The sequence below is a fragment of the Somniosus microcephalus genome, chromosome 19, assembly GCF_052327205.1.
Source record: "Somniosus microcephalus isolate GS21.2 chromosome 19, FLI_Smic_1.0, whole genome shotgun sequence".
Taxonomy (NCBI): Eukaryota; Metazoa; Chordata; class Chondrichthyes; order Squaliformes; family Somniosidae; genus Somniosus; species Somniosus microcephalus.
The window spans coordinates 33569816-33582901 of NC_141005.1; the positions used below are offsets into that span (position 1 = coordinate 33569816).

The 13086-nt window shown below is 49.3% G+C and overlaps 1 protein-coding gene across 3 annotated transcripts in view; it reads left to right on the forward strand.

The window, feature by feature from the left end:
* The window catches only part of LOC147104295 (uncharacterized), an 89308-nt gene that overhangs the window by 73136 nt on the left and 3086 nt on the right, over positions 1 to 13086 (forward strand). The window lies entirely within an intron of this gene.

Sequence of the window (13086 nt, forward strand, 5' to 3'; positions counted from 1 at the left end):
CCCGCGGATTGAAGATATTTTCGCCTCGCTATCTGGAGGGAAACGCTTCACTAAGATTGATTTGGCCCAGGCGTACCTGCAAATGGAGGTAGAAGAAGCCTTGAAACAGTACCTTACGATCAACACTCATAAAGGTCTCTACCAATACAACTGGCTGGTGTTCGGGGTAGCATTAGCTCCGGCTATTTGGCAAAGGGCAATGGATCAAGTCCTGCAAGGGATTCCAGGGACCCAGTGTTATTTGGACGACATCCTGGTCACAGGCGAAAATGACAGTGCTCACCTTGCCAACCTGGAGCAGGTGCTCACTAGATTGAAGGAATATGGGCTCCGAGCAAATCACCACAAATGCGAGTTTTTCCAGAAACAGATCTCGTATTGTGGCCACGTTATTGATGAAGAGGGGTTACATAAGTCCCCTGAAAAGATTGAGGCAGTAGTCAAGGCTCCAGCACCGGAAAATGTGTCACAACTGAGGTTGTTCCTCGGGCTGGTGAATTACTACCATAAGTTCTTGCCGAATTTGTCTACAGTACTACACCCACTGAACACCCTACTGCAAACGGGGATACCATGGAAGTGGAATGACGAATGTAAACGAGCTTTCCAGAAGTGCAAAGAATTGATTACATCAAAAGAGGTGCTGGCTCATTTCAACCCAGCACTACCCATTCGGTTGGCGTGTGATGCATCACCCTATGGCATTGGAGCGGTGCTGTCGCACAAGTTCCCGGACGGCTCGGAGAGGCCGGTAGCCTTTGCGTCTCGGTCACTAACCTCAGCCGAGCGTAACTACGCCCAGATTGACAGGGAGGCCCTCAGCCTAGTGTGGGGAGTGAAAAAGTTCAACCACTATCTGCACGGGCAGAAGTTCACCTTGCTGACGGACCACCAACCACTTGTCTCCATCTTTAATCCAAAGAAGGGCGTGCCGGTGATGACTGCGCAACGGCTACAACGATGGTCGCTTTTTCTAGGGCCGAACCAATATGAAATCGAGTATAAGGGCACGAAACAGCATGGAAACGCTGATGGGCTATCACGCCTGCCACTGCCTACTGCGGAGGAAGCACCAGCAGTGGACCCTGTCGAAATATTTCATTCGACTATAATTGAACGCTTGCCTGTAACTAACGCTGATATAGAGAAGGAGACCCGAAACGACCCGACACTGTCTCAGGTATATGAATTGACGGTGAAGGGATGGCCAACACCTGGCGACTCACTGTTGCCGGCATTCTCATCCAGAAGAGAACAGCTGTCAGTATGCCAGGGGACCTTGATGTGTGGATCCCGAGTGGTAATTCCACCCAAGTTAAGGGAGAGAGTGCTCAATGAGCTTCACGAAGGCCATCTGGGAGGGGTGAAAATGAAAAGCCTTGCTAGGGCTTATGTGTGGTGGCCGGGGATCGATCAGCAAATCGAGGACCTGACAAAGAGCTGCTCAGGATGCCAGAAGGTCCAAAATGCACCACCACATGCCCCTCTACACCCATGGAAGTGACCCTCATCTCCATGGCAACGGGTGCATATTGATTTTGCTGGTCCATTCATGGACTCAATGTTTCTAATAGCTGTGGATGCGCACTCGAAATGGCCTGAGGTGATCAAAATGTCGTCCACCACCACGGAGAAAACTATTGCAGTCCTACGGACCATATTTGCCAGGAACGGCTTGCCAGAGCAGATTTGCTCTGATAACGGACCACAGTTTGTGTCCGAAGAGTTTCGAAGATTCATGAAACGGAATGGGGTAAGGCATTGCACATCCGCCCCGTATCATCCAGCCACAAATGGATTGGCTGAGAGGTTCGTACAAACCTTTAAGAAAGCAGTAAGGGCCATGTGCGATGACGACATTCCACTGCAGCATAAGGTGGACAATTTCCTGTTAACCTACAGAAATGCGACACATGCAGTCACCAACCAGACCCCGGCCATGATGTTCTTTAACCGAAGGTTGAGATCTCGTCTGGATTTGCTCAGACCAAATGTACGAAGAGATGTTGAGAATAAGCAATTCCAGCACATCAATGAGAAGCCGACAATGAGCTTCAATGTAGGGCAACCAGTCTTGGCCCGCGACTACCGAACAGAGAAATGGCAACCAGGAACGATATGCACACGGCAGGGGCCACTAATGTACACAGTGGATGTTGGGGAGAACATTGAGACACGCCATGTCGACCAGATCCTAGAGTCACAGGAACGAGTCAACCCCATGTCTCGCGCACCTGGTGATGAACCCGACATACAGGTAGCATCTACCCCAGAAACAGTAGCATCGGAAGCTGATGAACCAACTGACAACAGGGGGCCTCCGCACCAAGAACACGACACTCAGGAAAGGCGCTATCCAGAAAGGATCAGGAAGCCGCCCCAAAGACTGAATTTATAAATGGACTATTTTCAGTTAATGTGCACGTTAAAAGTGTTAATTGTTAAATGAATGCTATGGTACTGTCAATCTAAAAGGGGAGGAATTGTAGTGTATGTACCTTTAAGGGGAGAACTACTTTTTACAGCTCCTGTATACTGTAGTACCGGCAGTGACCGCACCTGTATATAAACCCCGAGTAGGGATCTGTACGTTTAGTTTTAGAGTAACCCTCATCCAGTAAATACCTGTTGATTGTTCCTGCAGTCTCGTGTCTAGTTATTGAAGGACACACAACATCAAAAATACACGGATCTAACACTTACCTGGTCTGGCGTATATGTGACTCCAGATATGCCATGTGGTTGACTCTTAACTGACCTCTGAAATGGCCTAGCAAGCCACTCAGTTGTACAAAACCGCTACGAAAAACAATAATAATAATATAACCGGATGGCCCACCTGGCATCGACCTAGGCACTGGCTTCGGACACGACAACGGCACACCCAGCCCAGTCGACCCTGCAAAGTCCTCCTCACTAACATCTGGGGACTTGTGCCAAAGTTGGAAGAGCTACTCCATAAACTAATCAAGTAACAGCCTGACATAGTCATACTCATAGAATCATACCTTTCAGCCAATGTCCCAAACTCCTCCATCACCATCCCTGGGTTTATCTTGTCCCACCGGCAGGACAGACCTGCCAGAGGTGGTGGCACAGTGGTATACAGTCAGGAGGGAGTGGCCTTGGGAGTCCTCAACATTGTCTCTGAACCCCATGAAGTCTCATGGCTTCAGATCAAGCATGGGCAAGGAAACCTCCTGCTGATTACCACCTACCGCCTTCCCTCAGCTGATGAATCAGTACTCCTCCATGTTGAACACCACTTGGAAGAAACACAGAAGGTAGCAAGAGCGCAGAATGTACTCTAGGTGGGGGACTTCAATGTCCATCACCAAGAGTGGCTCGGTAACAGCACTCCTGACTGAGCTGGCCGAGTTCTGAAGGACATTGCTGCTAGATTGGGCCTGCGGCAGGTGGTGAGAGAACCAACACAAGGGAAAAACTACTTGAGCTCATCCTCGCTAATCTACCTGTCGCAGATGCATCTGTCCATGACGGTATTGGTAGGAGTGACCACTGCACAATCCTTCTGGAGATGAAGTCCCATCTTCACACTGAGGACACCCTCCATCGTGTGCTAAATAGGATAGATTCAGAACAGATCTAGCAGCTCAAAACTGGGCATCCAGGAGGCACTGTAGGCCATCAGCAGCAGCAGAATTGTATTCCACCACAACCTGTAACCTCATGGCCCGGCATATCCCTCACTCTACTATTACCATCAAGCCAGGGGGGCCAACCCTGGTTCAATAAGGAGTGCAGAAGAGCATGCCAGGAACAGCACCAGGCGTACCTAAAAGTTATGTGCCAACCTGGGGAAGCTGCAACACAGGACCACCTGCATGCTAAACAGCGGAAGCAGCATGCTATAGACTAAGCTAAGCGATCTCACAATCAACGGATCAGATCAAAGCTCTGCACTCCTGCCACATCCAGTTGTGAATGGTGGTGGACAATTAAACAACTAACGGGAGGAGGAGGCTCCATGAATATCCCCATTGTCAATGATGGCAGAGCCCAGCACATGAGTGCAAAATACAAGGCTGAAGCGTTTGTAACCATCTTCAGCCAGAAGTGCTGAGTGGATGATCCATCTCGGCCTCCTCCTGAGGTCCCCACCATCACCGAAGCCAGTCTTCAGCCAATTTGATTCACTCCACGTGATATCAAGAAACGGCTGAGCATACTGGATACAGCAAAGGCTATGGACTCCCTCCACCACCGGCGCACCGTGGCTGCAGTGTGTACCATCTACAAGATGCACTGCAGCAACTCGCCAAGGCTTCTTCGACAGCACCTTCCAAACCTACGACCTCTACTACCTAGAAGGACAAGGGCAGCAGGCGCATGGGAACACCACCACCTCCAAGTTCTCCTCCAAGTCACACACCATCCTGACTTGGAAATATATCGCCGTTCCTTCATCGTCGCTGAGTCAAAATCCTGGAACTCCCTCCCTAACAGCACAATGGGAGTACCTTCATCTCACGGACAGCAGCAGTTCAAGAGGGTGGCTCACCACCATCTTCTCGAGGGCAATTAGGGATGGGCAATAAATGCTGGTCTTGCCAGCGACGCCCGCATCCTAGGAACGAATTTTAAAAAAATCACTTATCTATTTAGATTTAGAGCACGAGTATTCTATATTCTCTTTTATTCATTCATTTATCGTACAAGTACCAAAAAGAATCCATATCAGAATTGGAGAAACCAGAGATACTGCATCTTTAAGTCTTTATATAACTTTACAATAGTTGTGTGAGCTACCTAGCCTGTGATGTTTGTGTCCCGAAACCACATCTTAGCTGTTTCTTTCTATAGTGGTAACTTTTCTGGTCAAGGCTTTTTCTAGCAACTAACTTCCATTGCAGTGGATAATTAAGGTTCAACTGTAGTTCAGCTGCAAGTGGAAAAGAGGTTTCTGACCCCAAGTCCAATTAAAGGTCTTGAAACAGTTCAGTCCATCCATGAGGAGGGGTCCAAGATGGCATTGTTATTGCCCATTATGTATGGTATGTCCAGGAGATTAGCCAACTACTGTACACCTCAGGAAGCCTATGCTCCGATAGGGATAACATTTTCCTGACAGTTAATTCTTATTTAGCTTGCTAACAGCCCCCAAAATATTTTTTTTAATGACTTTTTGTTTAATTATAGCATCTTCATGTATGCCTTTAGGAAATTGACTCATCAATATTCCCCTCCAAATTATGAATATCCCAGGAAAACGCAAATTCCTTATGAATTGAGCAATATGTAGCCAGCATCGGATATGTCCTTCAGCGGTTTATTTCTACACATCTCCAGGTGTAGACTTCTTAACATTGTGTCACTCCCTGACCATAAGACATGTCAAATTTTCCATCCTTTCTGGTCCATAGTTTAAGCATAACACTATCCTTAAGACTTGGAGATGATCGATCCAATCATCTTCTTGGTAACAGATGCAAATCTCATTTACACCATTGCAGCTGAACTTTCTCCTGAGTTCCTGAAGCATTCTGTATCGTGCCAGGAAACTGTAATTTATGCATTATACTGATTGTGTCTCCAAAGCCAAGTGATCTGATTGAATTGCTCCTCCAAATTCTGGACCATCTCATATTCTAGCAATGGGTACTTCCATCATCATCCTTCAGGGGTCTTTGACCAGGAAACTGTTTCCACTGGCAGGAGGGTCGGTAACCAGAGGACACAGATTTAAGATCATTGGCAAAAGAACCAGAGGAGAGATGAGAATTTTTTTTCTGCAGCGAGTTGTTGCGATGATCTGGAATGCACTGCCTGAAAGGGTGGTGGAAGCAAATTTAATAGTAACTTTCAAAAGGGAATTCGATATATTCTTGAAAAGGAAAACATTTGCAGGGATATGGGGAAAGAGCAGGGGAGTAGGACGAATTGGATAGCTCTTTCAAAGAGCTGGCTTGGCACGATGGGCTGAATGGCCTTGTTCTGTGCTGTATGATTCTATGGCCTAGAAATTCAGTTGGTTGCGCCAGCCGGTAGCACCTTAGGAGGAGGAGATGTTGGGCGCTAGGCGGCTAGCGGCCGGGCGCAGCGCGATCTGCGCCTCTCCCCAACTTCACTCACGATTTAGCGGCGGCGCAAAGTCTTTGCGCGCGCTCAGCTGCGCGCGCAGATCCTGACGTCATTTCCTCGTGCAACACCCTTTGTGCGCCCCAAACCGGAAATTCAGTCGCGACGCCCCATTGTGCGCCTGGCGCCCGTAGCGACTGGTAGAGTGGAACGGTGCTCAGTCGATGCGGGGCGCGGGGGGTGCAAATTAAAGGGCACTCCTCCTGCACTATAAAAGGCTGCCATTTCGCAGCACTCCTTCTTGAGAGACGGATCTTTGCAGAGAGACTAAGGTAGAGAGCTTTCTGCTTTGGCTCAACACTCGGACAGGTACTTGTGGCTTCAGGCCACAGCTTTCCACTTGTCTTTGCCTTCATTGACATATCATTGTTTGCTAACATATTATGGGGGCTGGAATTGGTGCAAACGCTGGCCTTCTCCATTGCATCCAAAGGGCTCACAGACGCCGTGAGAGAGTGGCAGTCCTGGCTAGACGGAGAGGGGGCAACAGGCGTCGGGAACGGAAGCCTTACCCACCCAGCGTATACCGCCAGCAGTTCTCCTATCTCAACATGTCTGACGAGCAGTGTGTTCGGAGGCTGCGATTCCGAAGGGAGGTGGTCACAGAGATCTGCCACCTGCTTGGCGGTGATCTGCAGCCACATCTGAGGAGCAGGACGTCTCTGTCGGTGGCAGTGAAGGTGACGGTGGCTCTCAACTTCTATGCCACCGGCTCCTTCCAATCCGCTACTGGGGATATTTCCAACATCTCCCAGTTCGCCGTGCATTGCTGCATCCGCCAGGTGACCAATGCCCTTTTCAAAAGGAGACGTCAGTTCATCTCCTTCTCCATGGCCCTTGCCAAGCAGCAACAGCGTGCAATGGGCTTTGCAGCATTCGCGGGCTTCCACATGGTGCAGGGCGCCATTGACTGCACGCATGTGGCTTTGCGGGCACCTCTGGAGAATTCCGAGGATTACCGCAACCGGAAGGGCTACCATTCGCTCAACGTCCAGCTGGTGTGTGACCACAGGCAGCTCATCCTAGCTGTCAATGCCCGCTTTCCAGGCAGCAGCCACAATGCCTTCATCCTGCGCCAGACTTCGGTGGCAGACATGTTCCAGGCCCAGCCTCACCCACGAGGATGGCTTCTCGGGGACAAAGGCTATCCTTTGTGTACCTGGCTGATGACCCCGCTCCGTGCGCCCAGCACCCCTGCTGAAGAGGGATACAACGATAGCCATCAAGCGACCAGGAACATCATCGAACAAACAATCGGCGTCCTGAAGCAACGGTTCCGCTGTCTGGGTCGTTCCGGTGGAGCCCTACAATATTCGGCGGAGCGAGTCTCCCATTTCGTGGTCGTTTGCTGCATGCTGCACAACCTGGCTAGCCGCAGGACTCGGCCACTGCCACCAGAGATTGGAGGACCACCTGAGGAGGAGGAGGACCAGCACAGGAGGGAGGCAGAAAGTGCAAGGGCCGCCCGTCGCCGGCTTATTGAACGTCGGCTCTAGGCCCCCTCTCAGGGAATGGCTTGTGCCAATGTCAGCAGATGAATGTCGCCTCTCCACAAGCCCTCAGCCGAGCAGGGCAACCAGGACTTGACAAAAAAACCATGCACAGTGCAATTTAAGAACATTAATTTATTGCAAACCTCTGCCCTTCCCACATTACAACCTCATGTGGAGAAGCCCCCTCCAAAAACACAAAACTAACAGTCGCGGCCTTACAAAAACTAAAAAAGACAACAGTCTCGGCCTTACAAAAACAAAGAAAGACACCAGTCTCGGCCTTACAAAAACAAAGAAAGGCACCAGTCTCGGCCTTACAAAAACACAACTACACCAGTCTCGGCCTTTCAACAACTACAAAGCATTTGTGCAGACCTTCTACTTTTTGCCCTGCGAGGGCGATGCCTTTCGCATCCTTGCCTGGCCCCTGCCCGCCCTGCAGCTCCTCCTCAATGGGACCCCAGTGGCTGCAGCAAGGCTGGGGGAAGGCTGCTGAGGGTCAGATGGCGAGACGGCAGATGCCCTTGGGGGTCGGCCTGCACCAGCTCTGGCCCTGGAGGGGCCGGCTGCTGACTGCTCCAACTCTGCTTGGGCGGCAGCAGTCTGTCCAGCGGCTCGTGGCAGCTGCAATGGCAGAGTGGCAGTGTCGGCTGCAGGAATGGTGCCAACCTGACAGATCGCAGGTGCTCCCTGGTCGCCTGATACATTGGCACTCGCACGGGCCAGCACTGCAGCATGCGCAGCAAACAGCTGAAGAACAGACTGCTGGGCTGCTGCTGCGCGGCGAGTGCCCTGGCGATGCCTGGCTGATCCAGCGAGGGTGGCAGCAGTTAGTGCCCGTGTGGCCCTGGTCTGTGTCCGCATGACAACAGCCAGTGAATGGACGGCACGACTGAGCACTTGGCTCGAAGCCGCCTGTGCTGCCGCGAAGTCCTGCAGACTCCTGCCCTGTGCTGCACTGAATTGATCCAGACTCCTGGCCTGTGCTGTGCCAAATTGCTGCACACTCCTTGACAAAGACTCAATGGAGTCAGGCATCCTTGCCACTGCAGCCATGAGCTCATTGTGCCTGCGTTCAGCCTGGACGGCCATTTCCTCCAGGAGCCGCACCTCCTCTGCGCTCACCGTCGCAGGACTGGAGGCCGCACTCGCCCTCTGGGGAGAAGTCCGCCGAGCTTCCCCCACCCCTCCCGCGTTGCTGCAGCCCGCTGGGTCCCGGAGCTTCACTCTCCTCCGACCCTTCCCCCGGCTCCCCTCCAGGGAAGACGTGTCCCCTTCATCGCCATGGGCTGGCGCGGCTGAGGGTGGCACTGATGGGCCGGCTTCCTCTTCCTCCTCCTCTAATTCGGAAGCGCTGACAGTGGCAGCTTGAGGGCCCGCCTCCTCACCTGGCGATTCACCATCTGAAAGCAGGAAGGCACAAGAGTAGCTTTAGAGTGAGGACAGGGCGGCAGCGAGGGAGGCATGAGTGCTGCCATTCACTGCATTGGTCGGACAGTGGCAAAGGATGCTGATCTGAGGCGCAAGTGGAACGAGAGAGGTCAAAAAGGTGATGCCCTTACCATTGGTGCCCAGAACAGGGTCGGCATCTCCACTGGCGATGGGGCCAATCAGCCGGCCTGCCATAATGCGCTCCACACGCTGGTCGAGGTTGGAGAGCTCTTTGACGTCAGGACGGCCTCCCCCGGTCTCACTTCGTTTCCGCCGGTTGTGCGCCACCTTGGCCTGCAAGAGAAAGGACGGCCTCTAAGTACAGTGTGAAGCCCTGATCTTGTCTGCACTGCCTCCCATGGTCGAATAGCTTGTACAGTGTGAAGCCCTGATCTTGTCTGCAATGCCTCCCATGGTCGAATAGCTTGTACAGTGTGTAAAGTGCTGAATGTGCAAGTGATTTTCATGACAGTCCCATAGCTGCTGGATGAGGGCTGGCCATTAGGGCTTTCAGGTCCCTTTGCCCATAAAGTGAGGTGCACATGCAGGGATGAGGAGGACACTGGAAAGGGTACTCACCCTGACAACCCGAGTGAGGTCATTGAACTTTTTCCGGCATTGCACAGGAGTCCTGGCAACCACGCTGTTGGAAGACACCCTGTTTGAGACCTCCCTCCAGGCTTTCCCGTAGGCGCTGGGCAGCGGCCTCTTGCCACCTTCTGGGAACAGAACATGGCGCCTGCGCTCCACTCCGCCAACCAGCACCCTCAGGTCACCGTCGCTGAAGCGCTGCGCTCTCTCCCTGGCCTTCTCCATAGCCCTGGGCGTTGTGCAGATGAAGCTGAAGTGGTCAGGCCTAGGTTGAGGGCTGCAGTGTGCAGGGCGTGGCAGGCAAACAAATCCACCCTCCCCCTTTAAGAGCTGACCGGCGCCAGAGTGTCTGCCGTCAATCAACAACTCGCCGCACCGGCGCTACACCCGGCCTCGGGGGTATCGCTCAGCACCGCCGGCTTAGCGCCTAAAGATAGTCGTGCATCGCCTGTTTTAGCGCAGCGCAGCCTCTTGGGGCGATGCGACTGAATATCGGCGAAGGTGGCGCGACTTTGCGCCGGGCGCAAACTTTAGCGGCCGCCCGACTTTAGCGCCCCAAAAGTGGCTATACTGAATTTCTAGGCCTATGTGTGGTCCTAATTGCAGATATTTGCCACAGAAATTGTCTAGAACTACAAGTAATGTAGTTGATCCTGTTCAGGAAATTGGTCCACAAGCAATCTGCGCCTTTGGTCAATCGCACAACAGCGATGTGCTGCTTAAACTGGTCCTTTTCTGCTCATTGCAGAGACACCATATTTATCTGGCATTGTGTTGACAGAACTTCAACATTCTGTCAGCTCAGGAAACCGCAGATAAAATATTAGTGTACGCCTGAGCAGGAACAGGTTGATGCAGGATTGCCTTCCTTTTGTGGTGTACGTTCTTAACATTCAGAAAACAACAATTTCAATAAACCTGCACTGATAAATGGAAATGAATTGCCTTTTGCTGCCAGGATAACTCCTTCAACCTGCCGAGATGTGATTTCCTGATTAGCCACCTTTAATACAGTCAAAGTCCATCCCCTCATCTCTTAAGGTTCCGCTGACTGTGGTTGCATCTTACTGCCCTCTCTAGGGAAGTTCAGTGGGAGAATTTTCCCTAGAATTGAGAAGAATGAGTGGTGATCTCATTGAAACATATAAACTTGTAACAGGGCTTGACCGGGTAGATGCTGGGAGGATGTTTTCCCTGGCTGGCGAGTCGAGAACTAGAGGTCACAGTCTCAGAATAAGGGTCGGCCATTGGGAATGAGATGAGGAGAAATTTCTTCACTCAGGGTTGTGAATCTTTGGAATTCTCTACCCCAGAGGGCTGTAGATGCTCAGTAGATTCAGGTATATTCAAGACAGAGATTGATAGATTTTGGGATATTAAGGGAATCAAAGGATATGAGGATAATGTGGGAAGGCAGAGTTGAGGTAGAAGATCAGCCATGATCTTATTGAATGGCGGAGCAGACTCGAAGGGACGAATGGCCTACTCCTCTTATTTCTTATGTTCTTATGTAACATCAGATAGTGTCCAAATTTGAGATTCATCTGGAAGCTTAACCCTTTCTTCCCTTGTGATCTGATTATTTTTTTCCACACTCAAATGAATCCACAAAACTATGGGGTAGATTTTAATTTTCATCTTCATCGCCTAGATGGTAATCTGGTCGGCGGTCTTTATGGAGCTCATCTGATTTTCATTCCATTGAAATCAAATGAATGAAAATCAGGTGGGTTCTATAAATGGCATGCAATTTTCCCTGCCAGATTACTGTTGGTGATAAAGACAAAAATTGACCTCACTGTGATCTTAAGTTCCTTGCTTTGAAAACTGTCATACTTCTAGCTCTTATTATTTACAAAACCAGGTGATCTTCTTAGCCTGGTAGTTCACCTTTTCCATAGTGTTTGGCACTTGGATGGAACAAGGTTTTGCTGAAAATATTTTCAGTTTCATTAGTCTTAATTAAGTTTTACTCAGCATCACGTGTTTTGGTCATGAAGAGAAAGTATTTTACTGTTTTGTTGAGCCAAGGCTTTTTATAGTACCAGAATCAAGGCTATTATTAGTTTTAGCAGTGTTGCTCTCAATTGGTAACACAATGTTTGGTAAACCCATTAGCAGCATTGTACCATTAAATGGATAGTGACATGTGTTTCATTGTGTTAGCTTTTAGCGATTGATCAGAAAAAGTAAAGACTCGTTCTGCTAGTGTTGTAGCCACCTCATGGGCCAATGTGAGAATGGCTTCAATTGACTGTATGCAAGGTAGATGTAACCTGCATGCATTTGTGAAACATTATTGTCTTGATTAACAAACTAAGATATTACATTTGTTTTAGCCCTTCTGTGCTCCAAGCTGGTCTCAAATTTAAGGCATCATTCATTTACATGTGGAGAATGAACAAGTAAGGAAGTGTGTTAAATTATGTATCTTTGATATTTTTCTCTCTCTGACCTAGTGTGAGGCTAAGAAGTATTAAAGAAGCAGTGTCCCAATAGAAAATGCCCTATTTGCTTGGATTACATACCTTGAATGTAGTCTTCCTCCTTCAAAGAACGGGGAACACACTACCTAGGGTACATAATCTAAAATTTATGATTCTCAAACCTGATTTAAGAAAATTACTTGTGCTTGCATGTAATACATTTTGTGGCAGATCAAAGTAGAGAAATCAACCAGATTGCCCTGTTCCGAATCATGAAAAATCCAACAGATAAATATTGAAGGCAAAGATGGGCAACTGCAATGGAACCGTGATGTGCGTACAGCAAGTGTTTCATTAGAATGTCGTCATGAATTTACAAAGTATGTCAACATGAGTGATTGGAGTGCCCCATAATGGTGGCGTTTATTATACATTTCATAGCAACTTAAATTATCCACTTAGTAATATCCTGGAGCCAGAATGTCGAGATCCATTGTTATGCCAACTTTCTTTTAGTATGCATCTTAGTAATATTCTTCTTTCCTTCCCCGCCACCCCGCCCCCCAAAAAAGTCACACTTAGGATTTAAGCTGGAATCTTAAAACAAAAATCTGTCCAGTTTCCTTTGGAAGAATTTGACAAACCTAATCCTTAAAAGTATATACAGTGTCAGATTCTGGGTCAAGACAATCCTACATATGTGTGAGATATCCCTCCCCCCACACATAGCCCAGGGATGCTGAGGTTAATTCTAATGTGGCATGACCAAGGATCGAACTACTGATCTTCCTCGTCTGCATCCCTTAATACCACATTGGACAGTAATGATGCACACAGCGTTCAGGAGAGCGAAAACCTTTTTCCATCTCCTTATTTAGACAAAAAACTCAAACTCTTGATTTATATTCATGATTCTGTTCAGGAATTTTGTGCTGCTATTTATGTTCTTCCCTTATTATTTTTGACTCCTGAACTTTGTGAACTCAGGTATTCTAGTTTAGTTTTTTCTTAACTGGTTACTCATTTTGCTGTGGCTCCTCCATTCT